Genomic DNA, 26,401 nt, shown 5'->3' with positions numbered 1-26,401 from the left:
CATAAATTTTCGGTAACGTGCTGCTGAAAGAAACTCTGCAGGGCCAGCACGGTATTTAGACGACAACCTGCTCCAGTGTGCAGGCCACGACAGTAGACGCTGTGCAGTGCACTCCCTTGTTTAAGGTTATGACTGCATTTGGCTTCGCTCAGGAAACACATGCAGTCTGAGAAAAAAAACATTTCTACAACAGAGGAAAACAGGGCGCCCAATGTTTAAAATGCATTTAAATGCAGTCATGTTTGTAAATCCTCCATGATGCAGTAATGAGATGCATGCTTTAACTGTTCTGCAGTACTGGAAGTAGGGGTGCAGGAGGTTCTGAGGAACCCCCAAAATAATCTTTCAGGAGGTTAGGAGGAGAATGAGCAAAAAAGATGCCCTTTGTTTTATTTGCTGTGCCTTCAAAGACAGAGGTCAAATGTCAAGCAAAATCTTCTGACACATTGCTGCCTATTCTTTTAGCATGAAGATTGCCATTTACTTTTCATCTCTCCAAGGTGAGGGAGATTTGTAATGTGAGCCAAGTAACAATGTCCCTCAAGTACCCGGTTGGTGAAAGGAAAAGCTGTAGGATGTTATGTTAAATGTTTTCTAACACGCAACATCATTTAAATAGTTGTAAACGAACTATATATATATATATATATATATCAATTTCAATTCAATGAAACTTTATTCGGATCGTTGAGAATCCATAAAAGTACAAAAAGACAATTATAAAATCGTACAATAAAATAAAATACTATTTGCACATGAGAAATAGTCCATCTAAACTTTAAGACATAGTAGACCGGGCACGAACCGCAGTTTTTAAAAAAGAGCTCACACGAAAAACAAGTTCATCATCGTCCAAGGCCAAAATCATTGAAAATGCAAGTTCCAGGCTAATAGGTTTTGTTTTTTTAAAATACGGAGTTAAAAACCATTTAATATACTTCATATAAAATTTACAGAAGAATAAAAAATGTAGAGTTGTTTGCCTGCTCTGGGAATCACAAGGGCATGGCTCAACACATTGGTCATTAAAATTCCATAGAGGGAAGCTAAGTGCATGCTTAATGGTGCCTGCCCTAAGGCGAAATATAAGGCCTCGCTCCCAATGACTCAACGGCAGGGTTAAATATCTGGGTGTGGGATGTATTATAAAATTGCAGGCTAAATAACCAGAAACACTAGATTTCAAGGACTCCCTTACTACCCTTTCGACATCAAATAACTTATAAAGTACTTTTTTAAATTCACATTTAGTGGGGTGCTTAGTGGTAGAGGGTTTAAGAAAAATGTCTTCAGAGTTCACGCTGCGAAAAATGCTATGCACTCCTGATAGCCAGGGAATGGTCATACCCCTGTCGCAGCGGAGGCAATCCTCAATGATGTCCCTAGTCAGTTTGGCAGCGGGGTTTTTCCAGATCGACAGCCAAAAAAGGGCTGGACGAGCACGGATAAAATCCCCTATAAAATGCAAACCCAATTCCCTATGGCATATAAAATGTGGGGAAGTAATGGGAACACAGAGAAGTTTCCTACAAAATCTATGTTCCTCAATAATTATGTCTGAGCAACTGGCAGTACCCCAAACCTCAGCGCCATAAGTGGCAACCGGGACGCATTGAGTTTTGTATATTTTTAGGATAGCAGGCAATGCCCCGGTCAGTTTTGGACGGGGGAGGCTCAAAATTGAGTTAATGGACTTTGAGAACTTACTCCTGGCGTGGGCAATATGCCCACTCCAGGAGTTGTTCGCAGCAAAGACCACTCCCAAATACGGGAAACTGCCAGTTGACCCCAGTCTTTCTGCCCCCACAACTATGCTGCCAATATGATGCCTCTTCGGGCCGCAAGACATTACAAAAGACTTTTTAAAATTGGTCTTCAGATCTAGGGAATCCATATGTGCAACAAAGCCATTCACCAATATACGTAGTGCATTTGGGGTGCGTCCCATAAGGACCGCGTCGTCTGCATATAGCAGTGCGGGGAGAAGGTTATCTTTTATGGACGGGACATCACCGGTTAAAGAGACCAAATGTTTGTGTAGGCCGTTTATGTATATTATAAATAAAAGGGGGGCTAGGACACATCCCTGTCTAACCCCTCTGTTAACTGTAACAGGCTCGGAAACCTCACCCCCAGTGCCAAACCTGACACAGGCCTTCAGATCCCTATGCAAATAGGCCAAAAAGTGTACCAGCGATTCATCCAAGCCGTAATCCAATAAGGCCTTCCAGAGTAATGACCTATTAACAAGGTCAAAAGCGGTGGATAAATCCATGAAGGCCAGATAAATTGGGCAGTTACGTGCTACGGTGTACTTGCCCAAGATAAGGTTCAGATTAAGGCATTGCTCCGCAGTTCCCACTTTATTGCGGAAACCCAGCTGACAACTCTCTAAAATTTGGTTGTCCTCGGCCCATAACAGGATTTTATTATACATATATATATTCTTTAAATAGCAGCAGCAAGGAAAGTAAAACTGAGGTATTTTAGTTTTTTTTTAAACTTTTCTATTCTGAAGGAAACAAAGATTTCAATAGGATCAAAATAAACCAATACTTTTAACTTGTGTGACGCGCCAATGATAATATGAGTTGATACCCAGTTTACCCAATTTTTATGTTATTATTTGTGCAATATGTTTAGCAGTAAAGATGCATGTCTACTGCCCTTTTAGTGGCCATTACAATGAAAAAATGTACTGTTTGTAAATGGATGTACCCTACTGCACCATGCATTAGTCATACATTCGGAATAGTGTGCTCCAAGATTCACCACTGGGCTCAGCCTGCTCCCCTCCACTCTTCTGCTAAGCAGGAATGGCTCATAGGCTACACTTGATCTTTGGGTGACACTTGGATCTTTGATCATCCATATTCTTTCATTGACGTCCTATTAATAGCACCACACCCACTCTGGAAACTGATCCAGCACCAGTGTTTGCAGTCATTTCATGTCAGATGGTTCTTCATTCGCTTGTGGAAGGTGAGTCAGTGGATCCTTCCCAAGTAAAGCGTGGTAACGCAGAATTCCCAAAAAGAAACACCCTTCTATTTTCAACAGAATCTTGAACGACCACACTAGGCCTCATTCAGATAAACACCAGAAATGTTCCTGCAGATCTCCAAATGTTTTTAATTCACTAATATTTTTTAGGTTATCCTACGAAACCTGCAACATTCTCAGGTTTTCAGATGTACTCCTTAAAATATTTTCTGAATTCCATTTTCACATGCAGAATTATATGCACATGTAATTCCCCTTGAAATAATTGCCCTTTTCTTTTTTTCTCTCTAAGAGGAACATGCTTTGCCCCTTTCCACCTTGGAAAATAATGTATCCCCCCCCCCCCCTTTCCCTATCGTAAATTGACCCTTTTGAGGAAGTGTAGTGCGGTCAGAGGCCAGTTTGTGAGTATTGACGAGAATTGTGTTTGTAGTTGTTCATATACTCACAGGGCATTCCCACTGTGTAACGACCACTCCCCTCAAACTCACCAGCCTGATGGCAGAATTATTCACTTAAAAACCTTTGTGTTGGCAAACACATTTTAAAGCTCAAGCCAAGTTTCCAGAAGCCCATTTACACATATTAATCTAACTTAAACAGGCAAATACTTTTGAGAATCCGGCCACTTAACTTTGGATCTGATTCACTAAGCCAGGATTAAAAATACAGAAATCCGATCATGTTCGATCACTTCCACTTTTGTAGTAGATTTGCATCGTTTGGAGATCCGCAAACGATCCCTGAGGATTCATACTGAGGTGGGCAGAACGAGCGCATGCAAAAATATCCAGGTTCAGATCCTGTTTGCGCTCTACGTTGGATATATTTTTGGATCCATTTATTACTTTTAGTAACAATGGGGAATAACTTGAGCTTACAGTTTTGCACCAGGTTTTGCTTATGTTATTATACATATGGCCCTATTTTGCCAGTGGTGACTGACCATGCAGCTAACAGGTAAGCAGTATTTGTACTCATCTCCTAGTAGGGACCATTGCAAAACTTAGTGCAGAAATAATTTGCCCATTTTAATACTTTTTGTCCGTCTCGGACTAAGGTCTTTGATATATTTCAGGACATTCACAGATTTCCTGTCATACTCAATGCATGAAATGTGCTAATACCTGCAATAATTATGCTCCAGCTAGCTGCAGGCTGGAGGCCTGCTTTCAGAGCTGGATGGGCTGCCATGATGGAACCATGATAGCCCACCATGACCTATTCTAGCTGCAGGCTGGAGGCCTACTTTCAGAGCTGGATGGGCTGCCATGATGGAACCATGATAGCACACCATGACCTATTCTAGCTGCAGGCTGGAGGCCTGCTTTCAGAGCTGGATGGGCTGCCATGATGCAACCATGATAGCCCACCATGACCTACTCTAGCTGCAGGCTGGAGGCCTGCTTTCAGAGCTGGATGGGCTGCCATGATGGAACCATGATAGGCCACCATGACCTATTCTAGCTGCAGGCTGGAGGCCTGCTTTCAGAGCTGGATGGGCTGCCATGATGGAACCATGTTAGCCTACCATGACCTATTCTAGCTGCAGGCTGGAGGCCTGCTTTCAGAGCTGGATGGGCTGCCATGATGGAACCATGATAGCCCACCATGACCTATTCTAGCTGCAGGCTGGAGGCCTGCTTTCAGAGCTGGATGGGCTGCCATGATGGAACCATGATAGCCCACCATGACCTATTCTAGCTGCAGGCTGGAGGCCTGCTTTCAGAGCTGGATGGGCTGCCATGATGGAACCATGATAGCCCACCATGACCTATTCTAGCTGCAGGCTGGAGGCCTGCTTTCAGAGCTGGATGGGCTGCCATGATGCAACCATGATAGCCCACCATGACCAGCTCTAGGTGCAGGCTGGAGGCCTGCTTTCAGAGCTGGATGGGCTGCCATGATGGAACCATGATAACCCACCATGACCTATTCTAGCTGCAGGCTGGAGGCCTGCTTTCAGAGGTGGATGGGCTGCCATGATGGAACCATGATAGCCCACCATGACCTACTCTAGCTGCAGGCTGGAGGCCTGCTTTCAGAGCTGGATGGGCTGCCATAATGGAACCATGATAACCCACCATGACCTATTCTAGCTGCAGGCTGGAGGCCTGCTTTCAGAGCTGGATGGGCAGCCATGATGGAACCATGATAACCCACCATGACCTATTCTAGCTGCAGGCTGGAGGCCTGCTTTAAGAGGTGGATGGGCTGCCATGATGGAACCATGATAACCCACCATGACCTATTCTAGCTGCAGGCTGGAGGCCTGTTTTCAGAGCTGGATGGGCTGCCATGATGGAACCATGATAGCCCACCATGACCTACTCTAGCTGCAGGCTGGAGGCCTGCTTTCAGAGCTGGATGGGCTGCCATGATGGAACCATGTTAGCCCACCATGACCTATTCTAGCTGCAGGCTGGAGGCCTGCTTTCAGAGCTGGATGGGCTGCCATGATGGAACCATGATAGCCCACCATGACCTATTCTAGCTGCAGGCTGGATGCCTGCTTTCAGAGCTGGATGGGCTGCCATGATGGAACCATGATAGCCCACCATGACCTATTCTAGCTGCAGGCTGGAGGCCTGCTTTCAGAGCTGGATGGGCTGCCATGATGGAACCATGATAGCCCACCATGACCTATTCAAGCTGCAGGCTGGAGGCCTGCTTTCAGAGCTGGATGGGCTGCCATGATGGAACCATGATAGCCCACCATGACCTATTCTAGCTGCAGGCTGGAGGCCTGCTTTCAGAGCTGGATGGGCTGCCATGATGCAACCATGATAGCCCACCATGACCAGCTCTAGGTGCAGGCTGGAGGCCTGCTTTCAGAGCTGGATGGGCTGCCATGATGGAACCATGATAACCCACCATGACCTATTCTAGCTGCAGGCTGGAGGCCTGCTTTCAGAGGTGGATGGGCTGCCATGATGGAACCATGATAGCCCGCCATGACCTATTCTAGCTGCAGGCTGGAGGCCTGCTTTCAGAGGTGGATGGGCTGCCATGATGGAACCATGATAGCCCGCCATGACCTACTCTAGCTGCAGGCTGGAGGCCTGCTTTCAGAGCTGGATGGGCTGCCATAATGGAACCATGATAGCCCACCATGACCTATTCTAGCTGCAGGCTGGAGGCCTGCTTTCAGAGCTGGATGGGCAGCCATGATGGAACCATGATAACCCACCATGACCTATTCTAGCTGCAGGCTGGAGGCCTGCTTTCAGAGGTGGATGGGCTGCCATGATGGAACCATGATAACCCACCATGACCTATTCTAGCTGCAGGCTGGAGGCCTACTTTCAGAGCTGGATGGGCTGCCATGATGGAACCATGATAGCCCACCATGACCTATTCTAGCTGCAGGCTGGAGGCCTGCTTTCAGAGGTGGATGGGCTGCCATGATGGAACCATGATAACCCACCATGACCTACTCTAGCTGCAGGCTGGAGGCCTGTTTTCAGAGCTGGATGGGCTGCCATAATGGAACCATGATAGCACACCATGACCTATTCTAGCTGCAGGCTGGAGGCCTGCTTTCAGAGCTGGATGGGCTGCCATAATGGAACCATGATAGCCCACCATGACCTATTCTAGCTGCAGGCTGGAGGCCTGCTTTCAGAGCTGGAAGGGCTGCCATGATGGAACCATGATAACCCACCATGACCTATTCTAGCTGCAGGCTGGAGGCCTGCTTTCAGAGCTGGATGGGCTGCCATGATGGAACCATGATAGCCCACCATGACCTACTCTAGCTGCAGGCTGGAGGCCTGCTTTCAGAGCTGGGTGGGCTGCCATGATGGAACCATGATAGCCCACCATGACCTATTCTAGCTGCGGGGCTCATGCAGAATGGGGCTGGTTTGGACGTGTTTTTTACAGGCCTGGTTATGTTTTCTACTCTGGCCCTCTGGCTGTGTAGGTCTACAGACTGAAACACTTCAGGCCCTAGACAGGGTGGTCTATCACTATTACTTTAGCCCCCAAAACGTGGCTCTTAGCAAAAATGGAGAATAATTGTCCTTATATTGTGACCTCACAAATGGGTCAACCAATGAGTGTGTTTATCGGCACTAACTGGTGGCGATATTTTGTATGGTATGAACTAAGGGCACTGCACCCATTTCATATACTTCACGCAAAACACACTGGATGCGAATAACTATTGTTCACCATAGATCTGTCACCGATGTGAAAGGCTCTTTGATGTTACCTAGCCTGTTATGACACAAGAGCCTCACCACCCTCTTTGTTAGGTAGAGTACAACATCCCCCAGTTCTCATTCAAATATTATGGGAATACATTTTAGGTATGATGTTGGAATGCTGTAAATGGAACTCCGCTCCCAACCTTCAGAGGTCATCATGACAGGATAATAGTAACACGTGTTTTTCATATCACATAGAAGTGGCAAAAGTGTGTTATGAAGCCCTGGACAAAATACATGTACAGTCATGCATTATTGTTTTCATCGCCATAATACACTATATTAAATAACAGGTTCCTTAGGCCGACCAGTCGCCCTACAACAAAAACACATTTTCCAAAGGAACGGTTCTCCAAAGAACAAAAGAGTGTTTTGTCAGAATAGTACAGAAGACTAGTAGGCTTTGGAGCCTGTCTGAATATGGGAGTTAAGGCCATTTCCCGTATTTCGTTAAAGTTCATAGAAAGAAGAACATCAAAAAAGACGGCCCTCCTCATAGGGAAACACAGCCTTCTGTGGAAATGCATTTTTTCCCCATGGGAAATTACTTTTCCCCATGGAGAAAATACTTACACCACACCCCGTCAATCTCTGGGCGATCCTTTCCCTATTATGCCCATAAACATACGTGTGTGGGCATTTCCAAACTTGTATTGCAAATAACACGATGGGATGGCCATTTCCCACCCCCTTTGGTGGGGTTTACTACTGCGGATTTCTCCACACCCATGGCTGAGAGATGTATAGTAGCTGCTCTCACGTCTGCTAGAAATCTCTTTATGAATTCCGAACAGACATAAAACGAGGGATTTATATTCATCCACAAACTTACCTTTAGGAATAAAAATACCTTTGTAAATAGGCTCCAAAGAGATTAGGTGGTTTGGCCAAAATTACATGATTTTCAGTTGTGTCCGAGCGAGGATTCGAACCCGAGTCTCCAACATCGGTGGCTTAAATCAGTGACAATAAAAACCTTCACAAGACTTCCTCGGTGTGCCAAACACACTGCTTTGGGGAGAACGCCATTGCCTGCTGTAATGCACCAGGCTTCCATTCTCAGTTACTTGTTAACGGATGTGGCACCTTGAAGGAATGAAACTAATTACAAGCCACTTTCAATATTTATTCTTTTTTAATCTGCTTCCCTCTGAGAGCCCTAATTGGGCTAGTGGGGACCTTTTCAATATAGTCCAGCATTCGATGCGCAAAAGCAAACAAGAACAGAAGTTAATGCAATGAGGGATTTGGGGATTAATTTTGAAATTGTCTGATTAGTGGATTGTTTCTCATTAATAATTACCTTAGATGTTCCCAGGGCCCCTGTGTTATTGGAGTCTGGCATCTGCATGGGCCTAGAGAGCCCGTCAATCAGCCCTCGTCGCTGGCAGGCTCTTCTGAGAGTTCACCGGTGGAGGCCTGCTGGGGCGCGCTGTTAGACAAAGCAATATACACAGACAGAAATCGACAAAACCTCGCTACCGGTAATCACGTTTTACACGCTGTTTCGAGCCGCTCTCTTTAAATGCAGGTATTTGGTTGTTTATTTTTATACCAGTGTGAATCCTCTGGTGGGTTTCAAGAAGAAAGCCTGTACATCTTGTGTGAAGTAATACCGTATCTGGGTGAGTGTAAACTGGTTTCCCCAGAGGCGAAAGGTATAATAAACACACAACACCTGGACTTTCGACAGAAGTGTTACAGCTGTTGGAACTGTAAACTAATATTTTAGGGACACTAATGGGATGAGTTATGAACCGATGTTCCATTAAAAACAGATTTGCTCGGCTATAAAAAGATGTTGCTATTAATGGCAAACTCACTTTACAGCCAACATGTACCTGTTTTCTAAATCCAGAGGAAATACACAGGGAACCTGCACAGAACTATTGCACACAAATGTCATTTGATTATCTACAAACAGCACCGGACACAGCTATGCTTAAATCTTATAAAGATGTGAGAACTGGAAATTCATTGTTTGTATGACATTAATTCGAGATATGTATTGTTTGGCGACTTTAGAAATAGGTAATTTAAGCAAAACAATTCATATTATTAACTGACAAACAACTTTATTTAGAGTTGTGTTCTTTTGGTAAGAGTATGTTTTAATGTTTCAGTAAAAATAGTTTGAACTTTCGATTTAAGCTTGTCAGATGCAAGGACTTTGTTTTGGTAGAGCGATGCACCAGTTCTGGTCCACGTGACATTGGCGATGCACCGGTTCCAATCCGCGAAGTAGTGGCGATATGTCGGTGCTGACACATGCAGTGGTGACTATGCACTAGTTCTGGTCCCGCAGTGGTGGTGATGCATTGGTTCTGGTGAGCGAGCCCCTTAGGCCGCTTCCAAGGGTCTGGGACTGGGGTGGCACCACTTGTCAGGGTAGACCCACAGATGCCAGAGCCCAAGTGCAGAAGAAGGGTTATTGAAATTCTTTTATGTCCCTGAGACTTCAGATCAGGAGGCCAGCCCACTAGACCTTGGAGTCACTCTAGGTTTTGGGGGGTCAAGTGATGCAGGTCCAGTCCTTCTCACCCAGACGAGGAGGGCTGCAGGGAGCAGGATACAACAGCAAGAAAGCAGTTCTTCCAGAGCAGCTATCCAACACAGCGGCCATCCAGCAGCGGCACAGCAGTCCTTCTTCCTGGCAGAGTATCCACAGGTTCAAAAGTATACTGAAGTGGTAGGGTCTGAAGTCCAGTTATTATGCCCAGTGGTGTATTTGAAGAGGGAAAGACTTCAAAAAAGGGTCTTTGATGTACACAGAGGTCGTCCCTTACTGCCCTGTTTCCAGACTCACTACAGGGGGTATGCAACCCTTTGTGTGGGGACAGGACACAGCGAATTCAGGTGTAAGTGTGAGGCTGTGCCCAGCTACTCTCTCCCATCCTCCCAGGGTGGCCCATCAAGTCACACAAAAGCTCCCATTGTGTGTGGCTGTCTAGGGGGAATACACAAAGCCCAGCGTTTACACTCTGCAGACGCATATCAGAGACAGAATTCAGGCACACAGGGCTAGGAGCAGGAAAATACCAAGTTTCTAAAAGTAGCATTTTCAAAATTGTAATAATTAATCCACCTTGATTTATCATTACAAGTCCATAGGTACCAAACATGATAGATCCACTCCTTCTCAATTAGGAATTACAGCTTTTTAAATGTAGGACATGTAAAACTTAAAAGTACATATCATACCCTTTACTTACATAGCACCCTGCCCTATGGGCTACTTGGAGCCTACCTTAGGGGTTAATTGCATGTAAAAAAAAAAAGGCGTGGCGGGGGGGGTTGAATGCCAAATCGACATGGCAGTGTGACACAGCCTTCAACTGCGTTGGCAGGCCTGGGACATGTTTTAGAGAGCTACTTAGAGTGGGTGGCACAACAAGTAGTTTAATTTACAGGCCCTGGGTATATGGTATACTACTCTACAAGGGACTTACAGGTAATTTGAATATGCCAACTAGGTATATGCCAATCAAACTATGTTTAGGGGAGTGAGCACCAGCACTTTAGCACTGGCTCCCAAGTCTGTTATAAAAGAATATACAAATGATTCTGAGTGATTTCAAGATACAGAAATAACTATGAGAATCAATTTAGAACTGTTCAAAGAATGTTGGAAACAACAGAATCATTTGAATCATCTGACCATCTCAACTGCACTATATACTCAACGAAAGTTAATCTCCCTAGCATTCTTAAAACATACACTGGCAATGCCAATGGCTATTATGAAATGCTGTATGATAATGTGAAGCAAGTAAATAGCATGGCAATGGTATTTATGTGGAATGGTATGGTATTTGTGTGGAATCAAAGAACTATATATAGAACAATATTGGTGTAAGTTAAAAAATCAGACACCAATTGCGCTGTGAAGCCAGACCTAAACATCCACTAGATTAATGACACAATAAATTATCTAGTTATCTAAGACACTTTAATAGCATTGCAAGGTCATGTGTGTGTACTTCTGATAGTTCAAGCTCAGACAGCAGGATAAATAAACAAAATGATTGCAGTTGTGTGGAGGGCAAGCACTTTTTTGTGGAGGCACACAACTTCTCTTCAATTAAAACATGTACTCCTAGGTCCCAACATGTGGGTGGAGCCAAAGCCCCTCTCTGGTGATGCTCACCTACTGTGTGGGCATAATTTAATCAAGTAGCTACAAATCTGTAGGTGTAGTGTAGTTAGATCAACATGTTTCACGCCCAATGGTCCAGAACGGATTCACAAACGCTCCTTTGAGCACAAACATTAATTATTCATAGTCCCCAGGGTCAGCCGAGTCTTCTTTGTGCACAACTAAATGTAGCATTACCGCTCGTGGCACGTTTGATAACCTGAGTAACATACAGGCAAAATCAACAACCACACTAAAAGATGGCTACCACTGTAAAACTGATTTGAGACGGGTCTTTTAACCTCCCTTGACCCGGATCTGCCTTCGACTCCATGACAGTGTAAACTAACCAATCACGCCCTGACTTCACGGCTGTACACACCACACCTGAGGGTAATTTCCCAATCAGCCACCCTTTTAAAAACAGGGTGCCTCCTCTGCTCTGTCTCGATCCAGGTGAGCAGAGGAGGGTAGGTCTCTCACACTTCATGAGCAGGAGCCACGTAAGTATGATTGTCTCAAATGCATTCCCAGAATATGCTCTGACTATTGGCTCCCTTACTCACTTGACCTTTTAGTGTGTGGGCCTGACTGCTATTACGTTTTTATTACAGTTAGCAGCTGTGCGCTAACCTCTGTTCCAACCATTGGGACAAGTTTGATTGACCCGTAGGGTAAGATTCCCTAGTCACACAGTGATTCACTGTGTGACACCAGCACAGGTTTTAATTATATGTTATGTATGCCATGTCTGTCTACTCACTTACTGTATGGTGTGTATTAGTCATCACCATTTGGCAACTATTCAGTGCCAACCACTGTATGTGCATGTCTACCATTAGAGACATTCTGGCATTGTTTACCGGGACAGTGATCCTATTGACACATTACACCATATATGTAGAATTTATGCTAATATTTTCTCCTACTATTATTATTGCTTTTCCAGGTTGAAAGATCATTTTAAATTTTGTATCAGATATTATCTCCTCCAGGGAATACCCACAGTACATATCATGGTACAGGTGTGGGCTCCCTTGTTTGGTCCTGAAGAAGTGTCATGGATCCATTCTGGACCATTGAGCGTGAAACATGTTGACCTAACTACACTACACCTACAGATTTGTAGCTACTTGGGTACAGTATGCCCCCACAGTAGCCCCAACTGTTGAAAACTAAAACAGCGATATGATTAAGCATTCACTAAAGACATGAATTCTCTCTAGTTAAAACATGTTTCTTGTCTTATGTTGACTAAAGTCTGGACTCCATTTTGTATTGTCATGTCTCCACGTGCTTTGCACGAGCAGAGTCCTACCTTTTCGCTAGTTGCTCTTGTAATCTGCCTAGTAACAGTCTATAAATAGCTCCTTTGTCCGTCTGGCGCATGTCCAGACTTGACCACATCTGTTATCAGTTAGTCCTTGTTTGACCATGTTTTCGCGGGCTCAGGAAATTGTTAACTCCGCCCATATATTGATCCTGTATCGAAAATGTCCATAAATGGTAATGAATTTTGCTCTATGTTGTATCCACCCACTTATGAGCCCCTCTGTTGTGTATAAAAGGGGACCACGTACGCACGTTCTTTGTGCTACTCTATGCAATACTGAAGAGTGTTGTGTAGGTTGTAGGACCACCCTTAAGGGTTAATAAACTCTGTCTTTGTATTTGCAGTTTCCGTGCCAACTTCCTTCTAGCTTTTGTTACAGGAGATCGAACCCTTGTATTCTGCGGGCCTAGCTGGGGCCTGTACTCATCAATTGGCGCCCGTCACGTGGGGCTCATCGGCGACTCGGATGCTCGAAGGACTGGTCGTGACGTAGGTGAGGAATTTGGCCGGGGATGTGATCACTGCCAGCGGCGTCTTTTAGTCCTGGCATCCCGAGGTTTCTTCCTTCTCTTCCGAGCTGACCATCTGGGTGGCGCCGGTCCTCGACTGAGACCTCTTCTGTCGGTTTGCCGTGTGACAGCCGTTTGGGCGAATTTTGGAACTTGGCAGTTGGAATCTGGACACTCTTGATTGGTAAGAACTGTTGTACGGTACTTGCTCCGAGTTTTGAAGCCTGGGTTGGCTATTTGAGTTTGATTTGTGATGACCGGTCATATTTTGTATTGATTACTGTGAGAATATATGCGTTGCAACACATATAGGCAGGTAATGTGGAGATATTTCTCCGGAGTTGTTTAAATTTGAACGGCGCAAAGTTTAAGTGCCATTTTTGATAATATTGCATATTTTGCATTATTTTTGAGCATGCCTGCTTTTAGCGCACTCCGTAAGTGGTGCTGCTGCTTTGGAAACCGGTTAAATCTTGAGGAATCCGCTCCAGCCCCCCCAGAGGGGACTCCTAATAGGGATATGTATGTGAAGCATGGTCTTTCCTCTATAATGTACAGCACAGTGTGGAGGAAATACACCAAAAAGGATCCTGAGTTACGATGGCCTTTGTATGGATCGTTTGATATGCGTAAGATTGAGTATGTGGAACAGTGTATGTGTAAACGGCGTGCTCGGCAAGACATGTTTGAATGTGCACGGTTGTGGGTGAAGGAAGTGCGTGAGCGGGAGAAACGTGAGAAAGCGCTGATTGATAAAGAGCAACGGAAAAATGATCATGTGAGAGCACAGGAAGCGAAGCGTCGGGAGGAAAGAGAACTGGCGGAGAGACAAGAGAAAGAGCGTAGGTTGCAAGTCTCGGGTCAATATGCTGTCCGCCAGCCACTTTATCCTGTCCTTACTAATCTTGAAGATGATTTTCATTTATTAGATCGCTCTCCGCCCCCTTATGTTGGCGCGTCTGCCCCGAGGTCACAGGATTCTGGATCGGTTTCGGATAAGGTAGACACGCGGTCCATGTTATCAACTGATCGTATGGGTGAGCTTCGGAAAATTTATTTTTGCGCGCTTAAAGGCAAGCTATCTCTTACTGAATTATTGGAATTTTTGGGAAGTTGGCAGGATAGAGAGAAGTTGTATTTTGTTGAAACTTTTTCTGAAGAAGTGGTTACTGCCTTTCGGAAATATTCTGATGTCTTGAAGATGTAGTATCAGATTCTAAAGCATTACGTAACGGTGTCTTTTCTCCCTCCAAGGTACCCGATGCGGTTCGATGGCTGTTTACATTGCGGGACGCGATGCTTGAACTTAAAGAGAGAGCGCGCCAAAAGACAGGGGAGAAGGAGAAATCAGATTCACACGTCGGCGGAAAACAATCGTCTACCTCCCATTCAGATAAGACCGAACTAGTGCATGCTAAACCGATGCGAGAGGCGGCACCTTTGTATGTTCCTCCTAAAGAAACTGGAACTAGTTCAGACATGCCTTCCCCCGATGCTAGGGGATATTTTGTGTATAATTGGGTTTATACTCCCTGGCATAGGACTGATGTTATGGCATTAAAGAATGCATTGCCCGACCCCCGCAAGAATCCAGCGGCCTTTTATGAAGAGGTCGAAGGGGCTTTGAATTCTTGTACTATGACTTTAGCAGATATAGATTTGTTCTTTGGGCTCATTTTACCACCGGATATGTGGCGATCTGTGCGGAAGGTGGATGATCCAGCCGCTTTTAAGGCTAAGTGGTCTGAGATTGAGGATGAGGATAGGGAGAGGAAACCAGCGCAAAAACCGCCCCAGATTATTTTAGATCTCCCTGCTGCTCTCTTGACCAAGTTGAAAACGATTATCCCCCCTAAAAAGATTGACTGGAATATGTTAGCCTCGTGTAAACAGAAGGTTGATGAATCAGTTTCAGACTTCTTTACGCGCTTTGAGGAAACATTTCATGATTTCAGTGGTCAGTCGCTTACGGATGATACGGGTCGACATCTTTTTGTTGATAAATATGTGGCGAATTTATTACCGGGAATAGCAGCTCGATTAAAGGCGAGTGAAAGTTCTTGGTCCACCTCGTCTCCGGCATCCCTCCTGACTATGGCTCAGTATTATGAGCGTCAGGAACAAGAAGCGAAGGGGAATGAGGAGAAGAAATCGAAAGATTTGGAAACTAAGGTGATGTTAGCACAAGTGTATGGTCCGCCTCGTCGGGGTGTTGAAAGAGGTAGAGGAGGATTCTATGGTCCCCCTTCGGGTCGGTCAGATGTTAATAGAAATCAATGTGCGTATTGTAAACAGTTGGGTCATTGGGCCAGGGATTGTCCGGTACTATATGCACCCCGTCAGGGACGTGGTCAGGGACAGTCGAGAGGTAGAGGGGGCTTTTCGAATTTCAGAGGGAATTCCAATGATCGTGCTCGCTTTGAGCCTAACGTGCAGCAACGAGATAGACCTAATGTATTTGATCGGCAAAATCAGTATCAAATGTCTGGGAATGACCGTTCTGGGAACCATGATTCGCAGCATGCGTAGGATTGCGTTGGATGGGGGTTGGAATCAGTTGAAGTGCCGGTTGATCAGAGGGGTCCTTATGTTTCAGCAAATGTTCTGGGTTCCACTGATCAGTTCCTAGTTGATACAGGAGCTACTCGCAGTGCGCTGTCCAAACAATTGGTTCCGAGGGCTCCCCCATCTGGCTTAATGGTTACATCGGTAGGGTTTGATGGTACACTCTCTCGAAGCCCTCATCCCGACCCCTTGCATTTCGTGTTGAACACCTTTCAGCACCTTGTCCGTTTTTGCTTGCCCCGAACACGCCTGACAACATTATGGGTCTTGATATGCTCAAGCACTTCAGAGCTACGATCCGCTGCTCCCCTACTGGAGTACGTGTGATATTAAACGATAATCACCCTATGACGGAACGGATGTGTGTGGTTGCAGAGGATGCTGTATTAGCTTCCCTCCCTCGTACTTTGTGGGCCACTTCGTATACTGATGTGGGACAGATGGTGATTCCGCCTGTCCACGTTAGTGTCCAGGAGGGTGCGGTGTTACCACGCCTCCCTCAGTATCGTATTTCCCAGGAGGGGGAGGAGGCACTCATACAGATTGTGCAGGATTTGATTAAGGTGGGAGTAGTGGAGGAAGTTCCCTACAACGTCTGCAACAGTCCTATTTTACCCATTTTGAAGAAAGATACCGATACTAGGGTTTATCGTTTTATTATTGACTTAAGGGAGGTGAATAAGATAGTGATACCTCAGTATCCAGTGGTTTCTGATATCACGACGTTACTTACTCTGGTCCCACCAACGGCGACCACATTTTCAGTTATCGATTTGAAAAATGCTTTCTTTTCGATTCCTATTCATCCTGATAGCCGGTACCTCTTCGGCTTTACTTGGAATAATAGGTCTTATAGATTTTGTAGAGTCCCTCAGGCTTATACAGAGAGTCCTAGTATTTACAGTCAAGCATTGAAAAGACAATTGGATTCCTTTGTTCTGCCTGATGGTGTCGCCCTTATACAATATGTCGACGACATCTTGTTGGCGGCCGACACTCCTGAGCTGTGTGAGAAGTGTATGTTATCCTTGCTTTCCTTTTTGGCATCTCACAATCACAAAGTGTCGAGGAAGAAATTGCAATTCTGTAGACCAAAGGTGACTTATTTGGGTCTCCTTTTGTCTAAGGAGGGGCGTGCACTCACACCAGATCGTATTCAAGCAATTTTGGACACGCCAGTACCTTCCACACAGAAGGATGTGCGTGCATTTTTAGGTCTTGCTTCTTTCTGTAGGCAATGGATATTGGGGTTCTCACACATAGCTAAGCCATTGTTAGCACTTTTGACAAAAGATACCCCAGTTCCTCTTCCCTGGTCAAATGAGTGTGAAATTGCCTTTCAGCGATTGCGACAAGCCCTTTGTTCAGCACCAGTGTTAGGTACCCCTGATTATACAAAGCCTTTTACACTGTATGTGCATGAGAAAGATGGATGTGCATTATCAGTTTTAGTGCAGATGCACGGCGACAAGCAGCGCCCTTGTGCATATTTTTCGGCTGTACTTGATCCTGTTGCCCGAGCATTGCCTGGTTGTTTTCGCTCGGTTGCGGCGACAGCTGTGTCAATACGCCAAAGTGAAGGAATTGTGTTATCTCATAAGCTGTTGGTATTAGTCCCCCATGCTGTTGATGCTCTGCTTAATCAGACAAAGACGCAGCATTTGACCAGTGCTCGTTTAACGGGATATGATTTGACGCTTTTGGCTCCTCATATTACGTTAAAGAGGTGTGCAACGTTAAATCCAGCCACATTGTTGCCGTTTCCGGAAACTCAGTCTGAAGCACGAAAAGCACAGGACTGTATTCTTGTGACTGAGGAACAGACAAAGGGTCGTATTGATCTCCAGGATACGCCCTTTACAGATGTAGATGGAGAGCTATGGGTAGACGGATCATGCCTGAAGCTACAAGATGGTACGACTTCAGCAGCGTATGCAATTACCACATTACAAACAATAGTGGAGACAGCACGCATACCGCAGAAATCAGCTCAGGCAGCGGAACTGATAGCATTAACACGAGCATGTGAGCTCAGTGCAGGATTGTGTGTGAATGTTTATACAGATAGCCGCCATGCCTTCGGAGTAGCGCACGATTTTGGCCTACTCTGGAAGGAGAGAGGGTTCCTAACGTCACATGGAGCACAGATAATGTATGGAGAGTTAGTTCACAACCTTTTGACTGCATTAACATATCCAAAGAAGATTGCTATAGTTAAATGTAGTGCCCATAAAAAGGTGGTTGATAAAGTTGGAGAAGGGAATGCTTTGGCAGACCGGGTGGCACGAGAGACGGCGATGCAGCCTGGCTCTACTGCAATGTATGTTGTGAAGTCACAGGCAGAAAGATGGCACGATGCTAGGAGAGAAGTGCTGGAGATAGAGGACCGCTTCCGATAAGGAACGGGAGCAATGGTCCAATGATGGAGAATTAGATGATGAAGGGTGTTGGAGAAGTAAGCAGATGGATAAATGGAAGTTACCCACAGCCTTCGTACAACCTATGGTTCAGATGGCACATGGACTAGCGCATGTCGGAGCTTCCGCAATTGTCAAATTACTCACACGAGTTTGGGAGCATCCGGAGATCGCTAGTACGGCAAAGCGGGTAGTGCAGACCTGCATGATTTGCCTGAGGTACAACCCAGGAAAGGGTACACGAACTCCAGCAGGAGGATTTGCAACACCCACTGCACCCTTTGAGGTTTTGCAGATGGATTACATTCAGCTTGAGCGCTGTAACAATCTGAAGTATGTTCTAGTAGTGGTTTGTGCCTTCAGCAAATGGGTTGAGGCATACCCTACGAAAGACAATACTGCAATGACTACAGCCAAGATGCTATTGAAGGAGTTCTTCCCTCGATATGGTGTTTGTAGATTGTTGTGGAGTGATAACGGACCTCATTTTATAGCAGACGTTATCAAGTATGTCCTGAAAGGACTGGGAATTACCCAAAAATTCCATGCAGTGTTTCACCCTCAGTCTGCGGGATTGGTTGAGAAATATAACGGTACTTTGAAGCTTAAGATCGCTAAGATCCAAGCTTCGACTTCTTTGACTTGGCCAGACGCTTTACCGCTGGCATTATTGTCAATTAGATCGATACCGCATTCTCGGACCGGTCTCACACCCTACGAGATCGTGTTTGGACGCCCAATGAATATTTGGGGTCCACCGAAACCGAAGTCAGTGTATGATGTACCTTGTGTAATGATGAATGATTATCTGGCACAGTTAACGGATAATTTGGTTTCTATTCATCAACAGGTTCGAGAAGCGCTCCCTGATCGGTCCACAGGTGAAGGACATAACCTCCGGCCTGGAGACCATGTTATGATCAAGGTGTTTGAAAGGACGAACAGTCTGGAGCCGAGATGGGTTGGTCCTGATCAAGTCTTGCTCGCAACGAGGACAGCTGTGCGAGTCTCCAATCGGAAGAACTGGATTCACTCCTTGCACTGTCGTAAAGTGCCGCCTGGATTAGTGGAGCCTGCTGTATTGACCAACCATCGAGAAATCCTGACTGCAGAGAAAGGCTGTGCTGCGGAACCGAACGACACTGAGGAGCTCTTCCCGGACCAAGTGATTCCTGGAGGAGGAAGATATCATCTCAGACCGAGGAAGTGATTTCTTTCTGTATCAGGATACGTTGTCAGGATGGCCCTTAGGTTAGTGAAACGGAGAGCCAATGAGGCAAGGGGGGGGGATCAGCCCTGCATTAGTGTAGTGACACCCGTCTTGGCCCGCTGGTGAAGAAATCAACGGCTGCCTAAGGGGAAGAGTTCTGACAACCTTTTAGTTTCAGGAAAATATTGACTTTTACTATAACATGGAGAAGAAGAAGATTTTTTGTGCGACAAGTTTTATTATCATTGTAGCCATTGTTGGTATAACCACGTGGTTTGTTGAGGATGTAACTCCTGCCCGTGAGTTGCTTGTTTTGACTACTCCAGTGCCTGAGGAGCACTACTTTTATACCCTTCCGTATCAAGAATTGAAGCATCGTCAGTCTTATTTGAATAATACCTTTATCCAGATGTTGCATCATACCCATGTTGCTACAAATGCTACGAACTGTTGGATATGTGGTATGATGCCAGCTCATCAGAAGAAAGGAGGAACGCCATTTATACCTCTTCCTTTCTCTCATAATGGCTCTTGTAGAGCATGGTACACTTTGCTTTTTGCCACTCGGAAACCTACAGTGGGACGACTGCTTTGTAGACTTAACAGGGAATGTCATCAAGATAAAGAAGGCTATCCACAAGCGAATGGGACAATATGGGAGTGGGAAGAATATCGACCAGACAATGAATCAATCCCCTATATCTTCACGAACACCAGAGACATTGCTGGGAATGAACAATTTGTGATTCAAGTGGCACAAGCCCAAGCGGACCTGTGTGTCCAGAGTGTGGGTCATATTCCTGTTGGTGTTAGTGACTGTATTATTGTTTTGAATATAGATCGATTAAATAATAGTACTTTCTTAGCTTCCCATAATACGTATTTCGTATGTGGGAATAAGGGTTATTATCGCTTACCAGCCGGCTGGTCCGGAGTATGTTATGTAGCGTTTTTATTGCCCCCTGTATTCTTAGCGCCTGCATCCTATCATAGAGATTTGAAGTTATTGAACAATGTAACTGTAAATAGGTATAAACGTACTTTATCTATTGATGATGTTGACCAAACTGACACTAGCTTACAGCAGTATGTTGATTTTAACTTAGGATTGCTTTTCTTTGTTGGAGCTGCCCTAAATAGTAGGAAGGTTCGACGATTAACAAGAGTTGTAGAGGCTGTAACGAATCAAGCTGCTGTCGCTCTTGGGAATCTTACGGAAGAATTGCAAATCACTAGAATTGTTGCGTTACAGAATCGTATGGTATTAGATGTTATGTTAGCAGACAGAGGTGGAGCATGTAGAATTATCGGAAGTAGTTGTTGTGTATTTATTCCTGACCACACGCCATCAGTCTATAATGCTATTAATAAATTGCATAAAATCGCAGCTGAAATTCATACAGACAATGGCACTTGGACCTTTTCTGGATGGTTTTGGGCGTTGATCACTACATGGGGATGGAAAGTTTTAACTGGTCTCTGTATTATTGTAGCAGTTCTGTTTTCCTGTTGCATCTGTGTTCAGTGTGGTCCTTTACTCTGTTCTTTATGTGTGTCATTCTGTATTCCTGATAAGAAAGCTATTGCCAATGTTACCTATCAGAAACATTTAAACAAAGAGGAGGAAGAGATGATGAAAATTGATATATATGATGATTATCCTAACAAGCCGAATGTCTTCAGTAAATGCTGAAAGGGTCGTCTGTTGAAAACTAAAACAGCGATATGATTAAGCATTCACTAAAGACATGAATTCTCTCTAGTTAAAACATGTTTCTTGTCTTATGTTGACTAAAGTCTGGACTCCATTTTGTATTGTCATGTCTCCACGTGCTTTGCACGAGAAGAGTCCTACCTTTTCGCTAGTGCTCTTGTAATCTGCCTAGTAACAGTCTATAAATAGCTCCTTTGTCCGTCTGGCGCATGTCCAGACTTGACCACATCCGTTATCAGTTAGTCCTTGTTTGACCATGTTTTCGCGGGCTCAGGAAATTGTTAACTCCGCCCATATATTGATCCTGTATCGAAAATGTCCATAAATGGTAATGAATTTTGCTCTATGTTGTATCCACCCACTTATGAGCCCCTCTGTTGTGTATAAAAGGGGACCACGTACGTAAGTTCTTTGTGCTACTCTATGCAATACTGAAGAGTGTTGTGAGGTTGTAGGACCACCCTTAAGGGTTAATAAACTCTGTCTTTGTATTTGCAGTTTCCGTGCCAACTTCCTTCTAGCTTTTGTTACAGGAGAGCGAACCCTTGTATTCTGCGGGCCTAGCTGGGGCCTGTACTCATCACAACCATTCCTTGGTTATTTAATCCTGCCAGGAGTACCATCACATTAAAAATCCTTCAGTATCCTCAAGACAGTTTTATCTTATTTTTCCTCACTCCTACATACACTATCACCCCACACATGTAGGACACCCTCATAGTTGCACCCTTCATCATATGGCCAAAACAACAAAAGATCTCCGCTATTGCAACCATTCGTGGGGCCCCTAGGGAATTGCAGCACCGGCCCTATGAGGAGCAACACCCAATGAAGATTAATGACATCCCCAGGGATGTGTGAGGGCGAAAAGAAATAGTCCATAGGATTCCATTTCGAAGGTTCATCCACGATTTTTAATCCCCCTCTATTTCTTTTGATAGGAGCAGTACCTTACCAGTTGGTCTGAATACTACCTCAGGGGTTGCCCACCTGGTTACCCCAGCTGACATGTACTTTGGCTAGCAAGCCCAGTGTTTTTTGCCCCAGCTGCTGCCAAGACAGAGTACTGAAAACCCACCAGGTGGTGTGCATACTCCCAGGAGGTATAAAAAAGGATTAGTGGGGTAATGAAGTGAGACATCAGAGCAGCAAGTTTCAAAGGCTCTTAGCATCTCTGATATGCAAGAAGGCTGTCTCCCTGTGGAAGACAAAGCCCTCTCTTGCCCACAGGTGTGCTGGACCCAGGCAAAGCGGTAAATTAGGTATGCTTGGAACTGCATAATCAACTTGTGTCCGTGGCCAAAATGCGGCACTCCCTGACAGAGGGACCCCTGTGTGAGCCAGAAGCAGTCTTAGACTCCCCCCGGACTGGTGGCACCAGTCCCCTGCAAACTGCAGGTAAACCGACGTGCTGAAACCAAGAAGTGCTGGCCTCTGGGCCTGCTAATAGATTGCCCCCCAAAAATGGTGCAATGCACTCTGGGAGTTGTAGTCTGGCTCCCCCCAAAGTCTCGAGCCATTACTGCACTCCTGTGGACCCCCAGCAGACGTAGTTCCTTTGGATTACCTTTACAGCAATCAAGGCTTGTTTGTCACCAGTATCGTAACTGACCCCGTAAGTAGACTCTGCATTAAGACTGCAACTCCCAGGAACAGCGACCAATGTCAGCAACGATCTCTCTCTGGAGTACCTGCATCTTCTTCTTAGCAGTGTCGTTCCTTTGGAAAAAGCAGCCTTGGTGCGACCGGATTCAAGTTGATTGACAGCCTGAAGCTACCTCTGCACCCGGACTGACTGAGGTAGGTAAAAGTGAATCAGCTGTTGAACCTTGGTCCTAGGACACCAAAGTCCTTTACCATTGGAGAGTAGAAAGTAACTTGACCCCAAAGTGACAGTTTTTAAAAAAAAATTTGATTTGACTCTTTGTCACTAGCAGAATTTGCTATTGACTGCAATGGTAAATGTCTGCAGTATGTAATGCATTTATTTTCTAATGCATTGAAAAATCCTAACTCGGGGTATATGCATGATACAAAGTTTGTTTAGGTGTCTACATTTATATAAAAATAAGCTTTATTTTTATAAATTGGTGTCGTACTTTTTCGAGTCGTGCCAATTACTTATGCACCATAATGGTACTGTAAAATGCGGAACACGTGTTCCTCCAGTAATGCCCAACTGTTCTTTGCCACACTACCAGGACTGAGCTAAGGATTATTGTTGTTGAATCCAAGGATCATCTTTGAGGCATTGTGATAATATTACATGATAAGGTCTCACAACCATACCACATACCAACTATATAGATAGATTTTGAACCTAATACAACCTTGAACTTAATACTATTGAATCCTGACTTGTTCATTTAATTTCTACCCCCTTTGCTTTCCTCTTATGTATTGTTTGCTCTCTATTACGAAAACAAACAAAAATGTTGAATGCAAAGAAAGTTTCCTTATGCAATTTACATTACTGTTCACATTGTCACTTACTTCATTATCTACATGAGGGGACATATTAGGAGATTCAGTTCAGGTAGGACAGTGGGTCAGACAGGCAACTAACTTAATAACATTACATATTATTTTAGAATGTAAATAAAAGAAAAGTCAGAGATTTATTGTGTTTACTTTGTAACTTATCTTCTTTTACTCCACATCTTTCCCTCTTTTTATCTGAAACCTTTAATTACCCTGATAACCAGATAGATTCTATCCATTTCTTAAGAAAACAAATTGGACCTAAGGGTCCTCCGAAAATAATATTCAGTGAAGGGTCTGTTCGAAAGGAATAATCCTGGAGCTGTACGTGTAAGCATACGCAAGGCTTATTTTATGTTTCTTGCTGCTTGTTGGTCTATTCTTTTTTTATATCTGGAACTCCCTGGAATAGCCTTATCTGTTTTCCCCTTTCTAATAAACAGTTGAGCATGAGGTATTTTTAGTTTTTTTATTCATCTTTCACGGTTCGTTGTTAGATCACTGGTAAGTGCGAGGCCATGTCTCCTGCATATGGGAACATAAGCAACTCCAGGCCTATTCAGGCATCATCAGTGAGCTATAGCTTGATTCTAATGGCACATAGAGCATGGGAGACACATCTAGGCACTTACTGAGTTGAAATGAGGAAAAAAAAGCTGATTTGTTTAATGCGTGAATTAATCTCAAGCACTGTGCAAATAGATTTTCTCTTGTGCTGCCCACTTTGTTATTGTGGTTATGCATGTGCAGCTCCTGTGCAAGGAACGCATTAGGGACATGCACCAACGACCGGCCATGGTGTGGTTCCTGAATGGCTACCCACTGCTTGCCACCACCAGACAGGTTTCTGGACCACTGAGTAGAGAGCCTCCGCTCTCTGGGTCAAGAAACTAATGCCCATCCTGGACAGAGGTGTCATGCTTCCTCCCCCAGGATGGGCTGGGTCCACGTAGGGGAAGCTTCAAAGGTCTTCTGCCTTTGGAATTTTTCCCTGGCTTTTGCTGCCCCCAGCAACTGGCTCCCGCCCACTCTGCCCCCCACTTTGGGGTGGAGAATCAGTGGGAAAACCAAGCTAGGAAGAGAGACGTGCCCACCTTTGCCAACCCCACCCCTCAGGTGGGGGAGGCGAGGTGAAGCACACATCTCAGTCCCCTCCATCTTGAAGATGAGGGGACTCAGCCAATTAGGGAGAGGCTCATGCCCCCTCCCACTGGAGGGTGGCATAACAGGGGGTGTACTAAGCCTACGGAAGGGACCCATTGGTCCCGACCTGCACACCCCTTTTAACGCCCCTAAATCTAGTATTTAGCATCCACCCTGAACCTTGCCTCCTCAGATTCAAGGAAGAACGTAGAAGGACAGAAGAGCTTGGCAGATCCAGGAAGAAGAGGACACCAACTGCTTTTGCCCCAGCCCTACCGGTCTATCCCATCTACAACCTGCTTACAGCAAGAACCCCAGCAAGTCCAGCAGACCGCAACACCCAGAGCCTGGAGGACCTGCCTGCACTTATCTAACCGACTCTGTCTCCTGTGAGCACCAAGGCTCACCCACAGAATCCAGATCCAGGCTCTGGGATTCTGCACCACTCTGCACCTGATGCCCACGGCTGGAGTTCGAGTGACCCAACACCACGAGGAGGTCTCCCCAGTGATCCTGACCTGGGATCTGGTGATCCCAACCTCCCTCAAACTTCAAGAAGATGCCTGCAGCCTCAACCTGAAGGGTCCCCCGACTGCAACCAGAACTGGTAAGGAACCCAACGCCAAAAGACACCCCCTGCACCTGACACCCCATGGCCATGGGTGGCCCAACCGATGGTGTCTAGGCATCCCTCAAGGACCGAATTTACCTCTCCAGCCGGTGGTCACCTTCAGGAAGTCTCCTTGCCTGGGCATGCAGCAACTTGGCAGAACCGAAGGTCTCCATTGTAAACCACAGGGTCCCTGGCATATTCTTGGCACCCTGCACCCGGCCGCCCCTGTGCCGCTGATGGTGTGGCTCCTGTGCTGATCGTTGGCCCCTGCAGTGCTGAACTTAACCCCAGGAGCTTTGCTTCCACACATGAGTGGCCTGCTCGTAAGCAGTCCCTAACCTACGGTCCCCTTGGCCCCATTGGCTAACCTTGGGCCCCTGCACTCTGCACCAGGCCTCCCCAGTGCCGCTGGTGGTGCAACTTGAGTGCCTACCCAGACCTTGGGGAACCTTGGTCCTAACCTCCAAAACTCCCACTCGTAAGTCCAGTACTTACCTGTAAAAGCGATAACCATTTTTCTCCCTTAGGAACCCATGTTATGAGGTTTTGTGCCTGAAATGTTCTAAGTGCTGAACTGCTGTTTTGTATGGAGGAAGAAGTAAGTATACCTTAAACCATGAAAAGCTCTAATTACCTTGTATTGTGAGATCCCTCGGTGTGGTGTCTAGGCATTCCACCTCAAGTAGTCGATGTACTCTGAAAGCAATCAAAAAGTATTATAAAAGTAATTACTGTATAATTTAAACTGCTTTTTGAAACCATACCAACCTGTAACAATTGCAAATCTATTCCCAATTGCATTTCTGTGTAAAGGTTTACTATTGAATGTACATTTTACCTACGTGTACCAAGTCCTGCTTGGTTCTAGAAATAAAATAGAAATATACCTTTGTTATACTTATTCAATTGGTCTGGATTCTGTCTCTGAGAGTGTGTAAACAGTCATTGAGTGAGTAAAGACAATAAGTGCTTAACACACCCTCTGGATAAGCCTAACTGCTCACCCACATGACCACAAAGAGAGCTGTTAGTAATTACTTAATATAGCCTCTGCTGTACCTCTGAGG

This window comes from Triturus cristatus, chromosome 6 (assembly GCF_964204655.1).
Source record: "Triturus cristatus chromosome 6, aTriCri1.1, whole genome shotgun sequence".
Taxonomy (NCBI): Eukaryota; Metazoa; Chordata; class Amphibia; order Caudata; family Salamandridae; genus Triturus; species Triturus cristatus.
This window is presented reverse-complemented; position numbering follows the sequence as displayed.